Below are 26,979 nucleotides of genomic sequence, written 5' to 3' on the forward strand. Positions count from 1 at the left end.
TTGGCCTAACAATTTGACACAACTGGCTGATCACTCAGCTGGGGTAAGTTGGTGTAATCACCTCTTACTTAGGTGTAGTATACCTATACCTAACCTTAAATGGGACACCTGGTAACCTATAAGTCACTCCTATGGCAGGCCTTAACAATCCTGAAGGCAGAGTGCTTGGTTCCATGTGAGATGGTGCTCTGGCATGAGCTGAGCCTGTCTGCAGTGGTCGGAACAACTTCCTTCTACTGTTTCCAGATATCGTCATACCATATACTCTTAAGTGCATTATGAACCTCGCGGTTAAATGCTATCTTTGGTTTGGCTTTATCAAAACATGTCGAGTAAGGTGTCATACGAATTGGAATACTAACCCCTCGCCAATTCTGGCGACGGGGTTAGCATTCCACCCTTCTAGAGGGACACGACATGTACAGTACCTGAAACCCGGGTAAAATCAGACATAGCCTCAGCTCCACAAAATGGATGCTGCCACCACAGACACAAGTCTGCCCTCCTGCTGCTGGGAGTCCTTCCAGCTTGGGAGGTGTGTGTGAGAAGTTGGCCTGATATGTAGTGCTCACTATTCTAGTGATCACTGTGTATCATTCCAAACGACCCTTATTGATGATTGGTTGTAAGTCAACCTTTTAGACCAGCTATCCTAGTAGCGTGGATACGAGCAGTCTTAGGCTAAACTCTAGAGGGCGTGTTAAGCCAGCTGTTTACCATCACATATACCCCTTGAACACCAAGTGAAAGGACACCACACAAGTTGTTATGAAAATAAAAGGATATTTATTTATAACAAGACTACCCTGGCTCTTTATGAGTCAGGGAGCTAAGCACACTACAAAACTCTTAGGAAAATACTTCAGTTGCACAATTTACACAAATGCCCGAGGGGCACGAGAAACCATCTACACTAACAGTGAAATGCGAATGGTTAGAGTCTGGAGGTACTGATTCCGGAGTGTTCCGATCAGTGGGACTAAACGAAAAAGGAACTGGACACTTGTAGAGCGAACCTGCGATGGAGCACCGAGATGCTCGAGTTACCTAGCCCGGAGGCTGCGGCTGCGTGAAGTTCGTCAAGATGTCGGGAGTCCTCGTGTAGTCTCAGGAGCCTGAAAGAAGAAGTTGCTGGCAGGCGACCAGTGACGATGTTCAGAGCGATCCAAGCCTGGATCGGTGATGAAGGAAAACCTGAAAGCAGAGGGGACTCAGTTCTCAACCGCTAGCCAGCGATCGTGTGGGTACCAGGAGGGTACCGGCTGAAGTCACCTCGACCAGGTGAGTGGGTGACGTCGAACTCGGCTGTTCCTCGGACCAGGAGGCGCGGCGGCGACCAGGATGGAGGGCGAGCTGTCCCACGAAGGTGTCTGCTGTCGATGATGCTGGGCCCAGGAAGGGGCAGCGGATCTTGGCAGTGGCCACCCAAGCGGGGGAGTCAAGATGGCGTCGGGAGTGGACCAGGAGGGTCCGGGGTACTCCTCTGTTGAAGGGGAGCAAGTGCCAGTCTGGAGCAACCAGACTAGTGATGAAAAATGATCTTGGAGCGTCGTGAAGAGGGCCACAAGCCGGTCGGCAAGTGGTCGGACAACGCGGTGAACAGCAAGGAGCGGAAGGGCCCCCACGCAGATCTCGTGGATGCTGGGGAGACAGACTTCGATGCTGGAGCTGCTCAGGGTTTAGGGCTTCTCAAACCCTAGGTGCACTCACTCGAGGGTCCCTCGGTGGGCGTGCTAGATAAGCGTCGTGCAGGTTCTGAAGATAGCCGGTCCCGCAGGTCTCGTCACACCTACGACTCTCAGCTGAGCTGATGAGGGAGGTAAAAGGTCAGAGATGGCAGGGAACTCGGGTCTCGTCGAGCTGGGCAGTCTTGATCCGTAGGAGAGACTTACAGCAAACCGCAAGCGCTTAGTTGGTGCCTGCTGGTGCAGGGTGGCTACTCCTTAGCCACAAGGGAGAGTCTTCAGAAATAGTCAAGAGTTCCTTTCGTGGAAAGTGGTTCGTGATTCGGAGGTATCCGATTATCTGATTATCCAATTTGGGAAGGGGACTCGCTCCTACCTTTATTCTAAGAAAAAGGGGTTGGCCCGTGACTAGGTTCTACCTATGGGTGGAGCCAGGAGGGGGGTGGTTACACCCCTATCCTTTGTCCGGCTTCGCGCCAGCTCAGGGGCTGGTGTGCCCCCGAAACTGGTTTGAGCCGGGCTATGCACAGTGAGCACCGGGGTGCCACTGGCAATCACCTTCCTTTCAGCCCTGCCTACCTGGGATACACAAACCCTGTCTGGGACGGTGCTAACACCGCCCTCGACAGGAAACCCTTTGTCCAAACTCCCTTCGCTGGAAGGTCCCCCAGCAGCAGGAGGTCAGACTTGTGTCTGGTGGCAGCATCCATTTTGTGATGCTGAGGCTTGAGTCAACTTTAACCGGGGTTCAGGGTTACTTCCATGTCGTGCCCCTCTAGAAGGGGGGAATGCTAACCCCGTCGCCAGAACTAGCGAGGGGTTCGTATTCCAATTCGTATGACACCTTACTCGACATGTGTAGGTGATGCGATGCCAAAGTTAGCAAATAGTTGGCCCGCGTCACCATGGAACGGCTATTAGGACTTGGTTCCGCAAGCCGTCGACGGGCTCGGCTCGCGCCAGAGCACCATCCCACATGACTCCCTGCACTCTGCCTTCAGGATTGATAAGGCCTGCCATAGGAGTGACTGATAGGAATCCATGTGTCCATTTTAGGGTTAGGTGTAGGAATACTACACCTACAGCAACGGGTGATTACACCACGTGGCCCCAGCTGTCGTGCAGCCAGTTGTGTCAGATTTGGGCGGCCATTCCAGGGGTGGCATAATACATGCTGCAGCCCCTGGTAGGCCCTGGGTACACCGATGCCCTGGATACCTGTGGTACGCTGAGACAGGGACTGACAAGGCGGCCCAGTTCCAATTAGTGGATGCACCTAACGTACATGTGTGTTAATTTCGAGAGAGAACAGCTAGGCTGTGGGTCTGATTGGCAGGCCCACAGCCGGAGAAAGTCGTAAACCAATGAAGCAAAAGCAAAAAATCTGGGTGATCATAGGATTGCAGACCCTACTCTCCTACATGACCCCCCCCCAAACTTTGGGACAATAAGCTAACCTTGACCAGGTGAGTCTTCTTGCTCTAAGTGGAAATACCTGGAGAGCCCATCTGCATTGCCATGATCAGTGCCAGGTCTATGCTCCACTGTGAAGTCCATCCCCTGTAGGGAAATGGACCACCTAAGTAGTTTGGGGTTTTCACCCTTCATTTGATTTAGCCACAAGAGGGGCTTATGGTCGGTCTGAATCTTGAAGTGAGTGCCAAACAAGTATGGCCTCAACTTCTTCAGGGCCCAAACCACAGCAAAGGCCTCCCTCTCAATAGCTGACCAATTCTTCTCTCTGGGGGTCAGCCTCCTGCTAATAAAAGCTATGGGCTGGTCATGACCATCAAAATTCAGTTGCGATAGAACAGCTCCCACACCCAGCTCCGAAGCGTCTGTTTGGACAATGAATGGTTTGGAGTAGTCTGGACTCTTTAGGATAGGTGCTGTGCACATGGCCTGCTTTAGGTCATCGAATGCCTTCTGACAGCTTGCTGTCCACTGAACTTTTTTTGGCATCTTTTTACTTGTCAGGTCGTTTAGCGGGGTCACAATGGATCCATAATTTCTGACAAATTTCCGGTAATAACCAGTCAGGCCCAAGAAAGCTCGAACCTGAGTCTGGGTGGTTGGAGGAGCCCAGTCCTGTATGGTCTGTATTTTGCTCTCCAACGGTTGAACCTGACCCCCCCTACAAGGTGGCCCAGGTATACAACCTGTGTCTGCCCTATCTGGCACTTGGTGGCCTTGATAGTGAGGCCTGCCTTCTGCAGGGCCTCTAACACTTTCCTCAGGTGGACCAGGTGATCCTCCCAGGTGGAGCTAAAGACAGCGATATCGTCCAGATACGCCGCACAGAAGTCGTCCAACCCAGTGAGAACTTGATTCACCAGCCTTTGGAAGGTGGCAGGTGCATTTTTCAAACCAAAGGGCATTACCACGAACTGATAATGCCCACCCGGGGTAGAAAACGCTGTTTTGGGCTTGGCCTCCTCAGCTAACCTGATTTGCCAATACCCAGCTGTCAGGTCAAACGTACTTAAGTAGTTGGCCGAGGCCAACCGGTCGATAAGTTCGTCTGCTCTTGGTATCGGGTGGGCGTCAGTCTTAGTGACTGCATTGAGACCTCTGTAGTCCACGCAGAACCTCATCTCTTTCTTACCGCCCTGGGTGTGAGGTTTCGGCACGAGCACTACGGGACTTGCCCAGGGGCTGTCCGAGGGTTCAATGACTCCCAGCTCCAACATTTTCTGCACCTCTGTCTTGATGCAGTCTCTGACGTGATCAGGTTGCCGATAGATTTTACTCTTTACGGGTAGACTGTCCCCAGTGTCGACCTCGTGGGTACACCAATTGGTCTGACTGGGTGTCAGAGAGAACATATGTCGAAAGGATTGAAGAACCTGTTTGCAATCCTTTTGTTGATGTCCAGAGAGGCTGCCACAAAAGACAACACCATCTACTGATCCATCGTCAGGGTTCTGAGAGAGCAGGTCCGGGAGAGGGTCACTCTCCTCCTCCTGTCCCTCATCTGTGGCCATGAGCAAGCCCATGCCCTCCCTGTCGACATATGCCTTGAGCCTGTTTACATGGAGCACCCTGTGGGGGCTCCGGGGAGTTCCCAGGTCTACCAGGTAGGTGACCTCTCCCTTTTGCTCAATGATCGTGTGGGGCCCAGACCATTTGTCTTTGAGTGCTGCTGGGGCCACTGGCTCCAGCACCCACACCTTCTGTCCAGGCTGGTACACAGTCAGGACAGCCTTTTGGTCGTGCCAAGCTTTCTGTAATTCTTGGCTCGCCTCAAGGTTTTTAGACGCCTTTTCCATGTACTCCGCCATCCGCGAGCGGAGACCGAGCACATAGTCCACAATGTTTGATGCCGGCTTTCTGAGAGGTCTCTCCCATCCTTCCTTTACCAAACAAAGGGGTCCCCTTACAGGATGTCCGAACAGAAGCTCGAAAGGGCTGTAGCCAACCCCCTTCTGCGGGACCTCTCTGTAGGCGAACAAGAGGCAGGGTATCAGGACATCCCATCTCCGCCGAAGCTTTTCAGGTAGTCCGTGAATCATCCCTTTTAGGGTCCGGTTGAATCTCTCAACCAGCCCATTGCATTGTGGGTGATAGGGTGTGGTGAACTTGTAGTTGACACCACATTCCTTCCACATAGCAGTCAGATATCCCGACATGAAGTTTGCACCTCTGTCTGAGACGACCTCCTTAGGGAAGCCCACTCTGGAGAACACTCCAAGTAGGGCCCGTGCCACCACAGGTGCTGTAGTGGTCCTAAGGGGAATAGCTTCAGGATACCTGGTGGCGTGGTCCACCACCACCAGTATAAACTTGTGCCCTGATGCTGTCTGGGGTTCCATTGGTCCGACAATGTCGATCCCCACTCGCTCAAAGGGTACCCCCACCACTGGTAGTGGTATGAGGGGGGCCTTTGTCGTGCCACCTGACTTACCACTGGCTTGGCAAGTGACACAGGAGCGGCAAAACTCCTTCGTATCCTCGGACATGTGGGGCCAGTGAAAGTGTGGAACAATTCTGTCCCAAGTCTTATTCTGGCCTAAGTGACCTGCAAGGGGAATCTCGTGGGCCAAGGTGAGAAGGAAACCTCTCAGAGACAAGGGGATGACCAGCCTCCTGGTCGCACCAGGTTTGGGGTCTCTTGCCTCAGAGTACAGGAGTCCATCGTCCCAGTACACTTTGTGGGTACCTGTGGCGTTCCCTGCAGCCTCAGCAGCAGCCTGCTGTCTGAGGGGTTCAAGTGAGGGGCAGTCTAACTGTGCCTTCCCCAGGTCTTCCCTGGAGGGTCCCCCTGAGCCCAGAAACTCAAGCTGACCAGGTTCAAGCTCTTGCGGCTCAGTTTCCCTCAGTTCCTTAAGGTCAGCCTCCTCGGAGACTTGATCCACGACCTGGGGCAAGGGGGAAGGCGAAGCCTTACCCTTACTGCTCCTTTTCTTGGAAGGTGTCTGGTCCGTTCTTCCAGGATCCAGCACCTGTTCAGTGGGGCATCTTTTGGCCTGTGACCTGGTCACAGCAAGGACATGTGCTGGCAAGCCTAACATCTCCATGTGAGTCCTCTGCTCCACTTCTGACCATTGTGACGTTTCCAAATCATTGCCCAACAGACATTCTACGGGGAGGTCTGAACTAACCACAACCTTTTTCGGGCCACTTACCCCTCCCCAGGAGAAATCAACAACTGCCATACTGTGATTGGTAGTGACGTTGCTGGCATTGGTCACTAGGTAACTGGTACCTAGCATGATCTGTCCAGGGTCCACGAAGTTAGGCGTCACCATGGTGACACTGGCACACGTGTCCCTGTAGGCCTGAGCCACTTTTCCATTGATCAAAGGTGTCTGTCTGTATTTGCCCAAAGTATTGGGACTGGCATCAGGGGACATATCCATATCCCCTGTACAGATAAGGACGGCCTGAGTGAGCGTGCCGACTAAGTCGTCACTCCCCTCGGTTCCCAAGGTTAACCCAACTAATGCCTTGGGAGGCGCACTACCACTGCTGACTGTACTAGGGGGCGCAGGTGCCTTAGGGGCTGCAGTGGTAGGAGTTTGCCCTCCTTTCTTGGTGCACTCACTAAACCAGTGAGTCTTACTTTTACAGTATTGGCACCACCTTTTTGACTGGCCTTCTTGAGTCTTCTTCTTCTGTGAAGCCTGACCCCCACCCTCTTTGGCTTGTTGGGGACCTGTCGAAGACTTCTGGTCATTTTGTTCGTTCTTGTTACCCTTTTGGTCTGCTTTCTTCTGACCACCCTGGTTCTGGTTCTGGTTCTGCTTGACCCTTGTTCTGACCCATCTGTCTGCCTTCTTTCCCAATTCTTGGGGAGAGGTCAGATCCGAGTCGACAAGGTGCTGATGCAACAATTGGTTCTGACAGTTGTTTAAAATCTGTTCTCGCATGATAAGATTGTACAATCCTGTGTAATCAGTAACCTTGCTACCCAGCAACCAGCCTTCCAAAGCCTTAGTGGCACAATCGACAAAGTCAGTCCAATCCTGAGACTGAATTTTCTTGGTGTCCCGGAACAGCACCCGGTACTGTTCCGTGGTTAAGCCGAACCCATCAATCAGTGTGTTCTTCAGGACTTGGTAGTTGTTAGCATCCTCAGCTCTAGTAGTGAGGAGCTTGTCCCTTCCTTTACCTTCAAAGGAAAGCCACAGTATAGCTGCCCACTGACTTGGGGGGACGCACTGGACAGTGCAGGCCCTCTCCAAAGCAGTTATCCACTTGTGGATGTCGTCCCCTTGTTTAAAGGGGGGCACTATTTTACTCAGGTGTCTAGTGTCTATACCCCTGTCTTTCTCTCTATTGAGACTGCTGCCACCAGTGGGATCTAACCCACTTAATTTCTGCTCTCGGGCCAGGGCAAGTCTTTCTTTGGCGAGGGCAAGTTCTTCCCGCTCGATCCTCAGATTGACTTCCCGCATCTTCGCTTCATGCTCCCTCCTCTGAGGGGAAGTCATTCCTCTCCGAGAGGATGCCTGAGAGACATGTGTATGAACCGATCTGCCGGAGCCTCTGGAGAGAGACCTAGCTCGTCCGTTCCCAAGGTTAAGCCTGCTTGAGCGTGGGCCCGGGGCTCCCCCAGTTCCATTCTCATGCCTGCTTAAGTTGGTCCTTGTAAGCCTGCTGACTACCACTGGACCTTTGTCTGCCTCGTCTCCCGATAACTCGTCCTCGTCCTCCTCCTCTGTGTGGAGGTCGAGGTCGGGGTCACCGAGGGTTCCCTCTAAGGGAGGCATGTTCCCATCTGCACTGGGGGGACCTGTGTTAGAGGACCTCCTAGCATCGTACGCCTCTAAGAGACCTATCAGAATTGCGATGGTAGGGTTAGAACCCTGGTTTAGCTTCCTGGAGGCACATAGTTGTCGCATCTCCTTGAAGCTAAGGGTTGCATATCGTGACACGACCTGTGGAGGGTCACTGACCACTAAGGGAGTCTGCGAGGACTCTCCGTGGACCGACATGCTTGTCTAGTGCGGTGTAAGTGTTGCACCTACCTACACTATGTGTTTACCTACTGATCCCTTGCTAGGAGTTGTAGTCAGGGTGTGCTAAGCCCTGTTACACTACAACAGCCGGTTCAGTAGAACTCGGAGTATTCTAAGTTAAGTTATATGTACCTGGGTACTTATGTGATCTTTCACTGCGATATTCTTAGGATACGTGTGTGGTAAAACAACAGCAAGCTCAAATCCCAACCGCTGCTCACCAATGTGAGAAGTTGGCCTGATATGTAGTGCTCACTATTCTAGTGATCACTGTGTATCATTCCAAACGACCCTTATTGATGATTGGTTGTAAGTCAACCTTTTAGACCAGCTATCCTAGTAGCGTGGATACGAGCAGTCTTAGGCTAAACTCTAGAGGGCGTGTTAAGCCAGCTGTTTACCATCACATATACCCCTTGAACACCAAGTGAAAGGACACCACACAAGTTGTTATGAAAATAAAAGGATATTTATTTATAACAAGACTACCCTGGCTCTTTATGAGTCAGGGAGCTAAGCACACTACAAAACTCTTAGGAAAATACTTCAGTTGCACAATTTACACAAATGCCCGAGGGGCACGAGAAACCATCTACACTAACAGTGAAATGCGAATGGTTAGAGTCTGGAGGTACTGATTCCGGAGTGTTCCGATCAGTGGGACTAAACGAAAAAGGAACTGGACACTTGTAGAGCGAACCTGCGATGGAGCACCGAGATGCTCGAGTTACCTAGCCCGGAGGCTGCGGCTGCGTGAAGTTCGTCAAGATGTCGGGAGTCCTCGTGTAGTCTCAGGAGCCTGAAAGAAGAAGTTGCTGGCAGGCGACCAGTGACGATGTTCAGAGCGATCCAAGCCTGGATCGGTGATGAAGGAAAACCTGAAAGCAGAGGGGACTCAGTTCTCAACCGCTAGCCAGCGATCGTGTGGGTACCAGGAGGGTACCGGCTGAAGTCACCTCGACCAGGTGAGTGGGTGACGTCGGACTCGGCTGTTCCTCGGACCAGGAGGCGCGGCGGCGACCAGGATGGAGGGCGAGCTGTCCCACGAAGGTGTCTGCTGTCGATGATGCTGGGCCCAGGAAGGGGCAGCGGATCTTGGCAGTGGCCACCCAAGCGGGGGAGTCAAGATGGCGTCGGGAGTGGACCAGGAGGGTCCGGGGTACTCCTCTGTTGAAGGGGAGCAAGTGCCAGTCTGGAGCAACCAGACTAGTGATGAAAAATGATCTTGGAGCGTCGTGAAGAGGGCCACAAGCCGGTCGGCAAGTGGTCGGACAACGCGGTGAACAGCAAGGAGCGGAAGGGCCCCCACGCAGATCTCGTGGATGCTGGGGAGACAGACTTCGATGCTGGAGCTGCTCAGGGTTTAGGGCTTCTCAAACCCTAGGTGCACTCACTCGAGGGTCCCTCGGTGGGCGTGCTAGATAAGCGTCGTGCAGGTTCTGAAGATAGCCGGTCCCGCAGGTCTCGTCACACCTACGACTCTCAGCTGAGCTGATGAGGGAGGTAAAAGGTCAGAGATGGCAGGGAACTCGGGTCTCGTCGAGCTGGGCAGTCTTGATCCGTAGGAGAGACTTACAGCAAACCGCAAGCGCTTAGTTGGTGCCTGCTGGTGCAGGGTGGCTACTCCTTAGCCACAAGGGAGAGTCTTCAGAAATAGTCAAGAGTTCCTTTCGTGGAAAGTGGTTCGTGATTCGGAGGTATCCGATTATCTGATTATCCAATTTGGGAAGGGGACTCGCTCCTACCTTTATTCTAAGAAAAAGGGGTTGGCCCGTGAGTAGGTTCTACCTATGGGTGGAGCCAGGAGGGGGGTGGTTACACCCCTATCCTTTGTCCGGCTTCGCGCCAGCTCAGGGGCTGGTGTGCCCCCGAAACTGGTTTGAGCCGGGCTATGCACAGTGAGCACCGGGGTGCCACTGGCAATCACCTTCCTTTCAGCCCTGCCTACCTGGGATACACAAACCCTGTCTGGGACGGTGCTAACACCGCCCTCGACAGGAAACCCTTTGTCCAAACTCCCTTCGCTGGAAGGTCCCCCAGCAGCAGGAGGTCAGACTTGTGTCTGGTGGCAGCATCCATTTTGTGATGCTGAGGCTTGAGTCAACTTTAACCGGGGTTCAGGGTTACTTCCATGTCGTGCCCCTCTAGAAGGGGGGAATGCTAACCCCGTCGCCAGAACTAGCGAGGGGTTCGTATTCCAATTCGTATGACACCTTACTCGACATGTGTAGGTGATGCGATGCCAAAGTTAGCAAATAGTTGGCCCGCGTCACCATGGAACGGCTATTAGGACTTGGTTCCGCAAGCCGTCGACGGGCTCGGCTCGCGCCAGAGCACCATCCCACATGACTCCCTGCACTCTGCCTTCAGGATTGATAAGGCCTGCCATAGGAGTGACTGATAGGAATCCATGTGTCCATTTTAGGGTTAGGTGTAGGAATACTACACCTACAGCAACGGGTGATTACACCACGTGGCCCCAGCTGTCGTGCAGCCAGTTGTGTCAGATTTGGGCGGCCATTCCAGGGGTGGCATAATACATGCTGCAGCCCCTGGTAGGCCCTGGGTACACCGATGCCCTGGATACCTGTGGTACGCTGAGACAGGGACTGACAAGGCGGCCCAGTTCCAATTAGTGGATGCACCTAACGTACATGTGTGTTAATTTCGAGAGAGAACAGCTAGGCTGTGGGTCTGATTGGCAGGCCCACAGCCGGAGAAAGTCGTAAACCAATGAAGCAAAAGCAAAAAATCTGGGTGATCATAGGATTGCAGACCCTACTCTCCTACAGTGTGGACAAAGGGTTTCCTGCCAGGGGAGGTGCGTGCACCACCCCAGACAGGATTTTGTGTATTGGTCAGGTAGGGCTTGAAAGAAACCAGACATGCCTGTGGCTCACAAGGAGCCTCGGTGCATATGCCAGTTCAAACCGGTCCTGGGGCACACCAGTCCCGGGCCTGGGGCGAGCTGGACAAAGGATTGGGGGTGTAACCACCCCCCTTCCTGGTCCCACCCATAGGGAGGGACCTAGCAGGTAGTCCGGCCCCTAGAATCCGCTTAAAGGTAGGAGCTGTGTCCTAAGACTTCAGACATCCTGAAATCAACTTAACACTAAGAAGAAGATGGGAACTTCAACGCTCTGCTGCACAGAGCACTGAAGCCAATCTCCCCTGTGGTCAGGGAGTGACCACCTTGCTAACGCAAGCACCATCCAGCGAATCAACGTCTGCTTTGCCGCCGCCTCCTGCCGGAGCCCGAGCCCAGAGACTGACAAGACCTGGACCTCCAGACCTCTCACCGCCCGATCCACAGTCCCTGAAAAGAGGAGACCCGTGGAGGCACCGAGACACGTGGAGCCAGCCATCTTGGATCGACTATGACAAGCTGACAAGTGCAACAACCGAGGCTCCCTCCAAGTTGTGCTTTGGGATCTGAGAAGCCCAACTCTCGAGCAGCATTTGCACCAAAGGTGAGCCCTCCAGCATCTCCACGATCTGCGTGGGGCCCTTCTGCATTTTGCCACTCGACGCGCCTAACCGGTTGCTGGCCCGCTGGCTAGTGGCCATCTTGGCGACGAACTCTACAAAAAACACCACTGGTCTGATTGCTCCAGACTGGCCCTTGCTCCTCTCCAAAGGAGCAATCCCTCTGACCTTGCTGGTCAGAACCAACAGCTGATTTCCGAATCCTCCTACAATTGCTTTTGCCAAGGCTTGTTTGCTTCGACCAAGTTGCCGACACCGCCGACAGCGAGAGCCTGCGTGGGACAGCTCGTGAGCCGACTCCTGGACGTCGTCGACCTTCAGGGACCACGTGGCTGCGGAGACAAGCTACCCCTCATCACCTGTTTGCACCCGACATCGCCTGGTACCCACCTGGTGCCACGCCGGTCACTGGCTAGTGACTGTGAACACTGTCCCCTCTGCTCTCAGGTCTTCTGCAACTCCGATCCACCCTTGGATCCACCGCATCTCTCCCGGACCGACCGCCTGCAGCATCTTTGTCCCAGGCTCAACGGAACAGATAGAAGAAACCCGACGCACTTTGAGGCCTATGCACCCGCTTCCTGTGGGTGAGGTAAAGCTGGTACTCCGGTGCCCAAGTGTAGTAATACATCTCTAGTGCCTGTGTTCCAAATCTTAAGTTCCTAGTCAACCCGGAAGATCTCCTTTGCAGTAACTTTGTACTTTTTACGCACCCATTGAAACCTATGGGAGCACGCGTGTGACTATTTGCTCTGCACATGCCACCCGTGGACCTCCTGGTCACTAACTGACGTTAGCTCCTTGTAGGCCCAGCGATTCTAGAGGCCCTAGGCCTTTTCCCTTTTCTGTTCGTGGTACTTATACCACTATTTTAGTATATGGTTCGAGTGGCCACCAGGGCCTATCCATATAAAGTGCAACTTCTGTGTATTCTGTGATAATCTTGTTTGACGATTTGTGCTCCTGTGCTCATAAAGAGACTAGGGGTTACTTTGAGAAATAAATACATATATATTTTGAATATATATCTGTGTGGTGTCCTTTCATTGGTATAAAAGGGGGTTGCATTTGGTAAAACAGCTGGCTTAACACGCTTCACGAGTTTAGCCTCAAAGACTGCTTAGCCTACGCTACCACTAGGGCAGCTAGTCCGAAAAGGTTGACTTACAACCACACCATAAGGGTTGCTTGGCATGGTACAAGGTGATCACTTTAACTAGTGAGCATCATATACCAGGCCAACTTCTCACAACGCACATCAGAAACTCGTTTGCAAGAAACAAGACATAACAGCATAGTCAGTTTGGCAGAGAGTTGCTTGCGGGAAAGCAATGAATTAGAAGGCCAAGCCTCCAAAAATTTCAAGACAATGGAGACATCCCAAAGTGAGACATATTTAGGACACGGAGGATTCGACAAACAAATGCCCTTAAGCAATTTGGAAATTAAGGGATGTTAACCCGCAGGTTTACCATTGATAGGAACATGAGCCGCGGAGATGGCGGAGCGGAAGTTGTTGACCGTGCGATAAGCCAAACCAGAGGAAGTGAGAGAGGCTAGAAAATTAATAATCATAGCCACATCCGCTGAAGCGGGATCAACTTCCCGCTGAACACACCAGTCACACCATCGTTTCCATGAGGCTCTATATCGTTTGTGAGTACTGGGAGACCAGGCGTCACTGATGAATTTGGAAGCGTCGCATGAAAGGCCTGGGAGCGACCAGCGATCCCCGAAATTCGCCACGCCAACAGAAGGAGATTGCCGGATAGAACAAGGGGATGCAGATTGCCGAGGGGATCCAACAACAGATTCCACTTCTGGGGAAGAAGGAACGGGACCGCACAGCACATCTCCAGAAGAACCGGGAACCACGCTTGAGCTCTCCACAGCGGAGCAATGAGAATTAACTCTGTTTGAAAGCGTTTCGAGTAGGCCAGAACCCTGTGAATCATCATGAACGGGGGAAAGGCGTAACACAGAGTGGACGGCCAAGTCTGAAGGAACGCATCCGTGGCTAGGGCTTTCGGATTTGGCCTCCAGCGGAAAAACAGAGGGAGCTGAGTGTTTAGGCGAGAAGCGAACAGATCTAGGTGACATTGACCCCAAGTCCGACGGAGAATGCGAAAAATGCGCAGATGAAGGCGCCAATCGCTGAAGTCGCGAAGATGGCGAGAGTTCCAGTCCGCAATCAGATTGTGACAGCCGGGAAGATATTCGGCAATAACTGTGATCTTCTGTTGAAGACAGAAGTGACAAAAATCCTTGGCGATCTCCGCCTAACTTGTTGACATACCGGACCGCTGAAACATTGTCCATGCGGAGAAGAATACAACAATTGGACTGAAGAGGAGAAAAACACCGGATCGCAAAGGAACCCGCTAGGAGTTCCAGGCAGTTTATGTGAAGAGACAGTTCCTGGGGGAACCATCGACCCCCTGTCGAGATGGGATCGCACCGGGCTCCCCAACCCCATAGACTGGCATCGGATTCTATCACCAGATCCGGAGAGGAGCCGAACAGGGCTCGTCCATTCCAGGCCTCCATGTGGTCTAACCACCATTGCATCTCGCTCTTCGCATCCTCAGAAAGAGGAATCAGATCGGAATAGCGAAGACCTTTTTGGAGATGACGAATCTTCAATCTTTGAAGTGCCCTGTAGTGCAGAGGGCCCGGGAATATCGCCTGAATGGAGGACGCCAATAGACCGACAACACGAGCTAACGATCTCAACGACACAGTCTGTCTGGAAAAAACCGACCTCAATTCCCTCTTGATGTAACGAATCTTTTGGTTTGGTAATAGAAGTTGACAGGAAAGGGAATTCACCTGGAAACCCAGAAACTCTATCACCTGTGTAGGGTTCAAGAGAGATTTCTGAGGAATGACTACAAAACCCAGAGATTGTAAAAGGTCGATAGACCACTCCAGGTGCGTTAAGACTGTGAGGGGACTGTCCGCCATGAGAAGAATGTCGTCGAGATATATTATTAAGCGGACACCCCGAGCACGCAGACATTCCACTACGGGCCTCAGAAGTTTCGTGAAGCACCAAGGTGCTGACGAGAGGCCGAATGGAAGAACCGTGTATTCGAACCAAATCCCCTGCCAACTGAATTGAAGAAAGCGGCAATGAGGCTCGAAAATGGGAATCGAAAGATACGCATCCTTGAGGTCGAGCCGAACCATCCAGTCCCCTTCGCAAAGAAGATCGCGCAATAGATGGATCCCCTCCATTTTGAAGTGTCTGTAAACGACACTTCCATTGAAATCTTTCAAATTGAGGACCAGACGATTGCCACCCCCTTTTTTCTGAACCAGGAAAATAGTGCTGATGAACCCCTGTGGGTGGGGAATAGTTGGAATATTTGCCCCTTTTTTGAGAAGGGATTCGATCTCCGCCGAGATAAACCATTGGTCCTGAAGAGAAAAATTTAGGGGATTTGGAGGGAGGGATTGATGTTGGGACTGATACAATTCTATTTTGAAACCCTGAACAGTTTGCAGAACCCAAGCATCGTTGGAGATTTGACGCCAGTTCTGGAGAAAAAATCGTATTCTGCCCCCCAGAAAAAGGAATCAAACTCACCTGAGGTGTTAGAGTCGTGGTAGGCACCTTGGTTTCCACCGGAACGGCCTTTCCGAAATTGACCTCTCCCTTTGCGGGAAGGATAGAAGTTTGAGCGGGAGTTGTATCCTGACTCCTGACCACTGCCTCTCTGGGACTGATAACCCCTCTGGGAGGGATTATGAGAGCCACGGCCGAACGAGCGTTCCCTATGTTGTCCGGCCCTGGCAAAAACCGGACGAAGTGCACGCTTGATGGAAGCTTGAGCCTTATCCAGACCACTGAAGGTCGCAACAAACTTTTGTTAGTTCCTTAAGAAAAGGCTGGCCGAATAAAAGACCCTGAGCCACTGGACCAGATTCGGAAGTAGAGAGTTCCGCCAACTTTGGATCGATTTTCAGAAGAATAGAGCGACGGCGCTCGCTCGAAATCGCACAATTTGCATTGCCTAACTGGCAAATAGCCCTCTGAGCCCATTCTATGAGGTCATCCGGATCCACAAGGGAAGAAGATTCCTTGGCTTGAAATCCAAGATCAAGAATCTTGGTGAGTGGGCCCAATAAATCCAGCATTTTATCCTGACAGGAGCGCCAGGATCTGTCCAGACCCTTCTTCGGATCCTTCGCAAATTTTTTAAGGTACGAAAGCATTGTGGGATCAATCTCAGGAGTGTCTGCCAGGTGATCAGCGAGATCCGGGCGAGGGCACTCGGAGCGGAGGCGAGCCCTAACATCCTTCTCAAAGGGCTGTCGAATGTGCGCCTGAACATAGTCCGCCACCGCAGGAGAAGGTAGCCAGGAAGATGAATGGGGGTGATAAAGTTCAGAAGGTTCAAAGGTAAGGACCTGAGGATGAGTAGGAGCATCGACGTAATGCTCCTTACGAGACTTCTTGCATGGTGGCGGAACATCCTGGTCCGAAGAAGAGGAAGGAGGACCTTCAGTGTCAGTCAGACAGCTAGCAGAGGCAGAAGCGCCCACCGATGGCAAGGAGGAAGCCTTTTCTGAGGCTAAAGATTTAGCGTCTCTTTTAAAATCCGACCTATGCGGATTAGCAAGAGACTTAGAAGAACGTGAAGAAGGCAACCAACCCTGTTGTTTGGCGTAGTTCGTCAAATGACGTTTCAGAGGATTGATAGCGTGGACCAGGGCTTTATTAACGGAGTGTTGAACCCCTTGGTCCAGAGCCTCCACCAAATCCTGCTCTAGGAAACTAGAGCCATCATCCTCAAAGGAGTAATCATCATCATCAAAATAATCTTCCATTTTTGTGTCACAGTATTGTGAAATTAATGCCCACAAAATGATACTCCAATGTCAATATATATATAGACCAAAGGCACAATTCAGGGGGAGTGAAGAACCCCACAGCAAGCCAGAGGGAAAGGTAGAAAAACCTGACCAAAGATATAAATAAATAAATTGTGGAGGGAGGGCTTGCTGAAAATCACTCTAGGCAGTGCCTATGCTCTATTATACAGCCCAAAGCCTTGAATAAGCAAAGGGCGTCGACGGGGCTGAAGAAAATCTGAGGCTGTGGGCAGCGGTGTATTGAAACATCCGATTCAGTCAAATCTCCGTGTGGAAACACGAAAGTAAACAAACAAAATGGCCGCCGCGCATGCGCGGTAACGGCCGCCTCGAGATCAATGCAAAAGAGGAGCTTGTGCGCTAGCGCGAGTTCCTCAGCCTCAGAACTCCCACTCCACCGTAAAAATGTACACAGACGCTCCGACGAGCGTCTGGACCTCGGGAGGTGTGACCACGCTCCCAGAATGTGCACCGCGCGATGAAAACACCGAGCGGAGACCTACAGCAGCGTTTGACAGCGCGCAACAAAGTAGCAATGCAAGTTAGCAACCAAGCAATCAAAGGACAAGCAAGCGCGTCAAAGCGGTATCGCAACAAAGTGTCAATGCAACAAAGTAGCTAGAGAAGTAAATAAATGGCTCTTAACTGGCTTTCGGAGCAGCAAAGAAAGAGGACGTACTTTCTCCTACATTATCTTTTATATGTGAGACTCTATGGTTAGTCACGTGGTACCCTGGTGCTCATGGGTACTGTAGTTTTTTGTTTCACAACGGTTCTTCTGATTGGCTGCTGGGCATTTCTAATAAAGAAATGAGAAAGCATAATCGGAGCCTCCTGTCCTGACATAGAATTTCATTGCCACGCAAAGTGCAATGATTACATCCCAGCTGACCGTGCTCCCTCTAGGGACCACCAAGTGAACTACACTTGATCGGAGCCAAAAGGCTGTTAAATCCTCCTAAATAGAAGCTCTACAAATTCAAGAATTTATTCTCACCGCCACACATCGTGCGAGTGATCATACATCCCTGGTTCATCACATTACTCATACATCAACAGCACCATAGTACTGAAGAGCGAATCCCAAAAATATAATTCACCTAATAATATTAGTACGAGGCTGCAATTTGTCACGATCAACAATGGTGAGTGCGGCATATAATCTGAGTATACAGGATTCATTAAAATGAGTGAGACACGCAATGAGGGTTTGTATGCAGATATTACGCACAGGATTTTGGGAAGGCGGTAGGGTGACCAACCGTCCGTAAATTTCATGGACTGCCCGTTGTCCGTAATTTGGGGACGGCAACAAACTGTGCTGTCCCAAAGGTGCCCATCGGAGCCGGCTCGCACCCCTCTGAGGCTGCAGCAGCCCCTCCCGCCCTCGCTCAGTCCTTCTAGGGGCCACTGTCATTCTGACGTGGCTGACTATCACCTAAAGAATGGCAATTGGGCGGAGGGGAGGGAGGCACCAGGGTCAGACAAGTGTTTCATGGCCCTGCCTAACTTTGACCTGTGACTCGCAGATCAGCACAGAGCAGAATAGTGTGTGTGTGTGTGTGTGTGTGTGTGTGTGTGTGTGTGTTTAAATCAAAAAGAAGCACAAGGCAAATGTGGTGAGTAAGCAAAGGAAGAATAGACTGCAAATATTGAAAGAAAGCTGGAAAGATAGAGAAAGATTTAGATTTATTAACAATGGAAGGAAGGACAAGAGGATAATCAAATGAAAAAAAAGGAACACAACATAAATGTTAATGTGGAATATGGAAATATGAAAAGAAAATGAAATATGAATTTAAAGAGAGAATGAGAAACAAAATGAAAGGATACACAGACAGAAAGATGGAAAGAAAAATAAATGGCGGATGTAAAGAAGAAAGTAGAGAACAAACGTGGATAGAGAGAAGGACATAAGGAAAGAAAGGAAATGAAAAGACCGAAAGAATAAAAGACAAACGTCAATATAGGTCAATGCAGTTTTTGACCAAGTTTCTTTCCTGCTGTAAAAAGCATCATTTTGCATTGTTTTTGCAAATTTCCACCAGGGAATCAATTTTCAGACCTCAAAAGGAAAGACCAGGATAGCTCACTTTGGGGCATATTAGCTACAAAAGGCGATAATGATCGCCAGCGAAAGGGAGCGTGATTTTTGTTATCGCTTCAATTCCTGGACACTTTTCGCATTCTTATCGAGGTATTATGAACACGTCGATAAGATGCGATGGTGTCTGGGAAAGGAAGCGATACCTGCCGCTAACACGCGATAGGCAAACTTCCGATAGCATGGGAGCAGCGCGTTAGCGGTTTGTTAGCGGCAATACCTCATAACATGCCTGCATATGCCTCATATTATGCCATAATATTCCTGAAAACTCCCTGTATGACATGATCAATGGCCCAATGAGCACGGCACTCTGCAGCATGAAAAATGAATTGAAATTGTATAACTTCAGTAATGCAGTCGGTGACTCAGTGAATGCCAATAACAATGTTATGTGAAGGGCAGATACACTGCAATGTCTCCCAATGGGCTTGCGAATATGCGTTATAGAATTCCAATAGAAGCCCAGGTTAGATGTCCTGCACATCTAACCTGGGCTTCTATTGGAATTCTATAACGCATAATATCAAGCCCATTATCCCCATTTTAGCTGCAGTTTCCTGCCGCTAAAACGGCGATAATTTTATCGCCAGTCTTGCTAATATGCCCCTTAATTCTCTCCTCTAGTGTAGAAACGAAACCGGCGTCTCCTCATTTTATCCTTCTGTGCCAGAAACACTTTGGGCCATATTATCAAGGAACGGCGATAACATTATCGCCGCTTTATCGGCAGGAAACTGCCTCTAAAGCGGCGATAATGGACTTGATAATATGCCCTTGTGAATTCCCATAGAGGCCCAGGTTCACACCAGAACATGGGCTTCTATGGGAATTCACAAGGGCATATCATCAAGCCCATTATCGCCGGTTTAGCGGTAGATTCCTGCCGCTAAAGAGGCGATAATGTTATCGCCGTTCCTTGATAATATGCCCCTTGATAAGTGCAAGGGGGCTTATTTATGAGCCCTTGCGTCACTTTTGCGCTGCCGGTGCGTCACTTTTTGTGACGCACAAGCAGCGTAAAAGATGCACCATGTTGCGTCAGATTTACAAAGTGACGCATCTAGGCAGATGCGTCACTTTGTAGACCCCTGCGCCACATTATACCTGCGCCAGGTATAATGTATGCAGGGTGGGCGTTCCAACGTAAGTAAGCTTCATAGAGGTGACGCAGTGAAATCTACGAGATTTCACTGCGCCACTTCTAGGACGCAAATGCGTCAATATCTTACGCCTGCCTCACAGCAGGCATAAGACTGACGCAGGCCCTCTCACATGGGGCTTGCCCTATGTGAAAGGGCACATTGCTGGAGTTGCGTCACTTTTATGACACACCCCAGCAATACGTCACTTTTGCGCCAACAGATACGTCAGAAATACTGAAGCATCTGTCACTCCTTGCGACATGATGCGTCATATTGTAAATATGACGGATCATTGGTGTCGCAAGGAGGGTACAATGAAAAGTGACGCATCGCTGCTCTCACGCAGTGATGTGTCACTTTTCATAAATGAGGCCCAAGGTTTCTTGGATTTCCTTACTTCTACAGCAGCCTCTCCTCATTTTATCCTTCTGTGCTCGAAAGCGCCTCGCAGCCTCTCCTCATTTTATCCTTCTGTGCTAGAAAGCACCTCGCAGCCTCTCCTCATTTTATCCTTCTGTGCTCGAAAGCACCTCGCAGCCTCTCCTCATTTTATCCTTCTGTGCTAGAAAGCACCTCGCAGCCTCTCCTCATTTTATCCTTCTGTGCTAGAAAGCACCTCGCAGCCTCTCCTCATTTTATCCTTCTGTGCTAGAAAGCACCTCGCAGCCTCTCCTCATTTTATCCTTCTGTGCTAGAAAGCACCTCGCAGCCTCTCCTCATTTTATCCTTCTGTGCTAGAAAGCGCTGTGCAGCCTCTCCTCATTTTATCCTTCTGTGCTAGAAAGCGCCTTGCAGCCTCTCCTCATTTTATCCTTCTGTGCTAGAAAGCACCTTGCAGCCTCTCCTCATTTTATCCTTCTGTGCTAGAAAGCGCCTTGCAGCCTCTCCTCATTTTATCCTTCTGTGCTAGAAAGCACCGCGCAGCCTCTCCTCATTTTATCCTTCTGTGCTAGAAAGCGCCGTGCGGTCTCTCCTCATTTTATCCTTCTGTGCTAGAAAGCGCCGTGCGGTCTCTCATCGTGTTATCCTGCTGTGCTAGAAAGCACCTCGCAGCCTCTCCTCATTTCATAGCGCACTCAGCAGGCGGGGGATAAAGCTTGCTGTGAGTGTATGATTGGACTCCTCACCCGGTGATGATTGGACTCCTCACCCGGTGATGATTGGACTCCTCACCCGGTGACCGTGTGAAGGGAGTCGATCTCGTGTCACACGGTGGGCCTGAGTGTGCAGGTAACGGGTCCACTGTCGGATTCTTTAAAGCGCTTCCACCGCTGGGGATCAAACAACTGCAGCGCCCCCAGACTGAGCGTCACCGCCTTCCCACAATCCTTTGCGAAATATCTGCATACAAACCCTCCTTGCATTTGTGCTTCACCCCTAAAACTATGATTAAACTATTTTAATAAATCCTGCGTTCGCAGATTGTCTTGTACGTTTTTGTATCATACTCTCTATTGTTAATCGTCACAAGTTGCAGACTCACACTAATATTACTGGGCGATCGTAGTTTTGGTTTCACGCAACTAATCCTGGAACAGTTTCTTGCAATGTAAACCGTGTATCCAGGTGTGACGTTTCACTTGCACTTTGTGTGGCAGTGAAACTCATATCTTGAATTTTTGACGGACGTTTCCTGGAGGAAACGTCTACATAGTAACGTAACGAGAAATGTTTACTACCTGTAGTAGTTCGGGGATACGGATTACAAAGTCAATGATGATTTATAATGTTATGTTGTTGTTTATTTCACTGAAAAGCAGCTGTGACCAGGACACACAATCAGCTTCGTTGTCCCTGCACATCTGTCGCCTCTTAAATCGAACGCACTTTCCTGTTTTGAGGAGAAAGAAGACGACTGGAGAAAGAGAGGAGCCGCGTTGATCGATAGAGCAGGCTTTGTAGAGCAGAAGGATGAAATGAGGAGAAGGTGCACTGGGCTTTGTAGAGCAGAAGGATGAAATGAGGAGACGGATTACTTTCTTCTCGAGAGGGGCGAGGACTCTAGAAGGAACAAAGCATCCTCCACTTATCTCATCTCCTTTACAGAGCAAAGCCCTCCCCCCCTCCCCCCTCCTTCGACCCTCCTGAAGAAATGAACCCAACGTCTCCTCATTTCATCCTTCTCCCCATTTCACCCCTCCGATCTCTGGGGAAATGCGCGGCTTCTCTTCTTGAATCTTCTTCTTTCTCCCCGAAGCAGGAGCGTGTTTGTGATCTAGAAGATATGAGGGGAGTAGAGTCAAAGGGGCTGGGACTGTCTGAGCCTGCGTGCACATATTAATAGCCTATGACGAGAGTAAAACAAGCATTGGCATAGCCAATAGGTCTCGCTTTTGGGACCTTATAAGTATTTAGTTATGCAGCACAATATCCTTGGTGCAACCACATCAACTGTTGCATGGCTAAACACTTATAAGGTCCCAAAGGCGAGACTTATTGTCTATGCCAATGCTTGTTTTTCTTTCTGCCAGAAAGGAGAAGCATCTTATGCTTGAGGACTGCATCCAGGAAGACGGATGAGGACGTGATTCGTTTTACTCAATGTAATTGGTGGACAGTCTGAAACTTACACCCTACTGGGCAATTCCCGTTCTACTGCAGCTGCCTTTGACATTACGCTACACGCTAGGAGGCGGAGTCTGCACACGGTGAGCTGCGAGCCGGCGGGCTGCGAGCTCCGAACCTTGAACCTGCAAGCCCGCATACCCGCGAGCCGACGCCGCAAAAAAAACCGGACAGGACCACTGATCTATCGCCGGAAATCCATCGTATGTCCAACCTGTCCAACAGCGGTGCCGGTGCGAGCGAGTGAGCTGAGGCGAGTCGAGGCGCACGCACGGGAGAATACGGGGCCGGAGGACTGGCGAACTTGTAACTGACACAGCTGACACAGCTGACACAGCGGGACACAACGGGAGTGCGGTAAGGAGTAATCTCCTGACGCCTATTTTGTTGTTTTGTTGCTTTGTTGTGTCCTGCTTCGACCCCCCCTCAGAGGGGTTTGTCAGCGACTGTCCCCAAGTTACTTCTCCCTTGCTCTCTCCCTTGCTCCTCCGCTCCCCTGCCCCCGCCCTCCTTGCCATAGACGACGCCAGGTGTCTACTTGTACATCTGGAAGCAGCAAACGAACCGGATACGGACCTGGGGGGGTTTGGGGGTCTGACTGGCTAAGGTTGATCGTGCGCACTTCTTCTGCCTTCTGCCTTCTTCTGTACGCCCTGCCTCGCTTCGCCCCTCCATTGCGTGGAGCAGTAGGGGGCGGAAAAATTGCTCAACTAGACCGGATAAAAAAAAAAACTTAAAAAAAACAATACTTTATTTCAGTTCTAAATCTCAACGGATCTATACATCTATCCAGCCTAATCCAATCTAACTCAATAACTCAATAACTCAATAACCCAACAACTCTAAACTCTAAACTAGGCCTCCAAGATAACAGGGATGAGATCTGGCAGAGTCAGGGAATTGCTACTCAATCCCCACCCAAATCCCCCCCCAAAGTCCAAGAAGAAAAAGAGAGCACTTGATTTGCACATGAAACTGCACCAAGAAGGCCCTCAAGGCCTTGAAGAGGACCCTCATAACACCTCAATCAAGATGGAAAGAAGCGTCCTAACAGCCTCATCAACTCCAGCCTCATCCGCAAACGGAGACAGTATCAGGAAGGGGCAGGACAACATATCATTAAAGGCCAGCTTCACTAACCTGAGTTCTATCATGGTCCACCAACAACAACAATCGGAATCGGAACTATCAACAGTCGCCGCACCAGGCCCATCACGCTCAACATCGCAACCCCCAATCGCCAAGAGCAAGTCAAATTCAAAAGTCCTTAGCGAATCAAAGGAGCTCATTTCTATAGAGAGACCACTAGAAACATTAGAAACAAAAAGGAAATGTACTAAACAACCCAAGATATACACAAAAGTTTCCTTCTTGAAAGATCCAGGATTAGCAATCTATTCTAAGACTGGATGTATAGAGGGTCTGCAAACTCCTCTCCTACCCGGGGCAGCCATTCATGCTCGCTCCGATAGTCACACAAATGACACCTTACTGCCTATAGGGGGGAGCAGTTGCACCACACCAGACGATCCACCAGTCACAAAAACATCGCCAGCGCTGAGGAGTCTGACAATTTCACCGCCAAAGGTAGACCAAGGAGCCATCAGAAGAAACTATCAATGCTTGGCTAACACACGTGACATGGACACGGATGACCGCACAAGAGAGAACATACCAAAAATGGGCGGACCTGCTGAGACAGCTAACTCCCCAAATTCCATCTTAAAGGAGGAGCTCCACATAATCGAAACCAACAAATTGCACCAGGAAAGTTGGGACAGCCAGGAGAACCAGAACCAGAATCTGCGAAGCCCACCCATGATAGGGGGCAGTAAGGGCGGAAACAGCCGGAACAGTCAAGACGCGTTACCCCACCAAACAAACAGAAATTCCCCAAAGGGGCAACAATTCAATTTCACAAACCGGGACAGCCTGGGCACCAAGCAGGAAATAATGCCAGAAGAACAACACCAACAACTTCAACTGATTAACATCATCACTACGCAAACAGAGTCCCCAATAAGAACAAAAACAGATCACGGGGGGCATATAAGTGCCCAGAGCGGGACAATCGACTCTAAATCAAAAACGCGTCATACTCTATCTCACTATAGCGACTTCAACTCCACGACCAGCTCCGCGGAAAATGACATGACATTTATGGCCACACAGGAATGGGAAGACCTTATCGCCTCTTACAACCTTAGGCCAGAGCACAATACTTTATTCGAAGAACCAAACACCTTATTAAGCCAGGGGAACAGCAATAGTACGTTAAATCCACTATCTGAAATCCCATGGCCTATAATCATAAATACTTTGCAAACAACAGCTAAAGCACTAGAGTTCCAATCGCTAAAAATGGACACCCAGCTAACTGTCTTACAATCAATAGCCACCTCAATACTAGGCATTGAGGGGAAGATATCTGAACTAAATGGTCTCATAAAAAGGGGCCAAGAAGCGACTTACACGATCAAGTCACCGTCCCAACCATGCTCCTGCGAATTGATATTAGACAAATTAGCCACAATGCCATCAATGCTAGGGGACCTGATGCGAGAAATAAAATCAACAATTCCTCAAACGCAAGACTGTAGTGCAGCGTCAATTCCAAAACAAAAACCGCAGGACCCCAAGCCAACCGTGGTCCTGGGAGCAGCCGCCAATTCAACTGCAGAGAGCTGGGAATCTACGTCTATCCAGCTAAAGGACCCAGGTGTCGAACCAGTAAATCAAATAATAACCCCAACCAACCTGACAGCAAAGAATAGCAAAGCACAGAACAAAATTCGAAGGAAAAAAAGGAAAGGGAGGAAAAAGCTCATATCAAACGCCAATTTTTACACCAAGAAACAGCCCAACCCACAGCAAGAAGATAGCAAAAGTCTTACAGACGCAACGGAAATGGAGCCATGCCCATACACACCACAACAAGAGGTACAAGAAAGAATACAAGAGCAGTTAATTAACTCTTTTCATGCCACAGCTCAAAAGACAACTAGAAGCCCAACCAAGAAACTTCATCCGGAAATAAACAAAGAACTACTTGACCAAAAAAATTGTGAACCAAGAAAGACTGACGACCCTACAGCCAAGTTTAACTCAACACAAAAAAACTATGCCTATCACAAAGTTCATTAACAATACAGAATTTATTCAACCATCAAACAGCACAACTAATAGTAACACAACCGAAACAAGAGTCGATTACACACTAAGAACCCAATCAAATAACCCAACTGCGAGCAGTCCAAGCCGACAACCCCAGTCTAATCAAAACAGTCACGCGAGTCTCCAACCAAATCCCAAAAATACCACCAATCAAGCAAACTCTACTGTCATCCTCTTTGTACCAGAATATACGTCCATTGGCAGGGACGACATATTGAACAGGGGTAACATTCTTAAACTCCTTCATTCAATAACAACCCTAGAGAATATTTACTCTTCAGACCTGCTTCAAATTGAATTCATCCCCATCAATGACACCATCCAAAAAGAAACGACAAAAACAACTTGGAACACTCCAGAGACAGAAAAAAAGATAATGGAAGAAAAAACAATCTTTAAAAATTGGGGGATCGACTTTTACGACTTGTAGAACAACCTCGATACCCGGCACCTTTCTTATTTCCGCCCAGATCACCGGCACGAAAAAAGACCAATTCTGTGCTAAAAGGAGCAAGGAGTTTCTCGCCGGCAGCACATCCCAAACCCGGGACAACAATGGTTAATGGACAGGAACTCATGCAAAATGACCAAAACCTGCCAATTATCACTCAGAAGTGGACATCGATCCAGCGAGCCATCAACACAGCCAACATTCCAAATTGACAAAGGGGACTGAACACTGAGAGCATTACAGATAAAGCCAAACAAATAAAAATTTGTATTTGGAATATCAACGGTCTGGCAAGTAAAAGACACAACCCTGAATTCCTACAGTATCTAAACTTATTTGACCTCCTGCTGCTCCAAGAAACCTGGGAGGAAGAACCATTCGAAATTGAAATTCAAGGGTTTACATCATGCTTTCTCCCTGCCAGCAAAAACTCTATCTTCGGACGCAGATCAGGAGGTCTTGCCATTCTGCAATCCATAGCCACAATAGGAACAATAAGAACCACAGAGTTTTATATAACCCCCCCAAGCGGAATCTTGACGGTAAAAATTCAGCTAACATTACAACAACACACTCAAGTGGTCATAATAATAAATACTTATATTCATCCAACACAAAAACGAAAGGCAGCAAATGAACTGATAAAGGTACTGCAAAAAATCTCCGAAGGAGACCTGACCGACCAGATCATAGTCGGTGGTGACTTCAACATGTTCCTCATCAACACAGAATACGACAATAACATTCAGCAAGAACTTAGCTCTGCGTGGGGCGTACCAAGACAAAGCATGGCTAAAATCGACAAATCAACAACCAACTCAAAAAACCGATTGAGACAACTAGAAGACCTTAACCTAAGGGCACTGAACGGGCGATTTGCTGGCGACAATCCACCGGCCCCAACGTTCCATTCTAATAAACATACTTCCCATCTGGACTATACCTTTACATCCTTAAACATGTTTCAAATGATAACAACATTTAGGATAGGGGTTAACGACCTTAGTGGTCACCTCCCCCAAGAAGTCTC

Source organism: Triturus cristatus, chromosome 2_2 (assembly GCF_964204655.1).
Source record: "Triturus cristatus chromosome 2_2, aTriCri1.1, whole genome shotgun sequence".
NCBI lineage: Eukaryota > Metazoa > Chordata > Amphibia > Caudata > Salamandridae > Triturus > Triturus cristatus.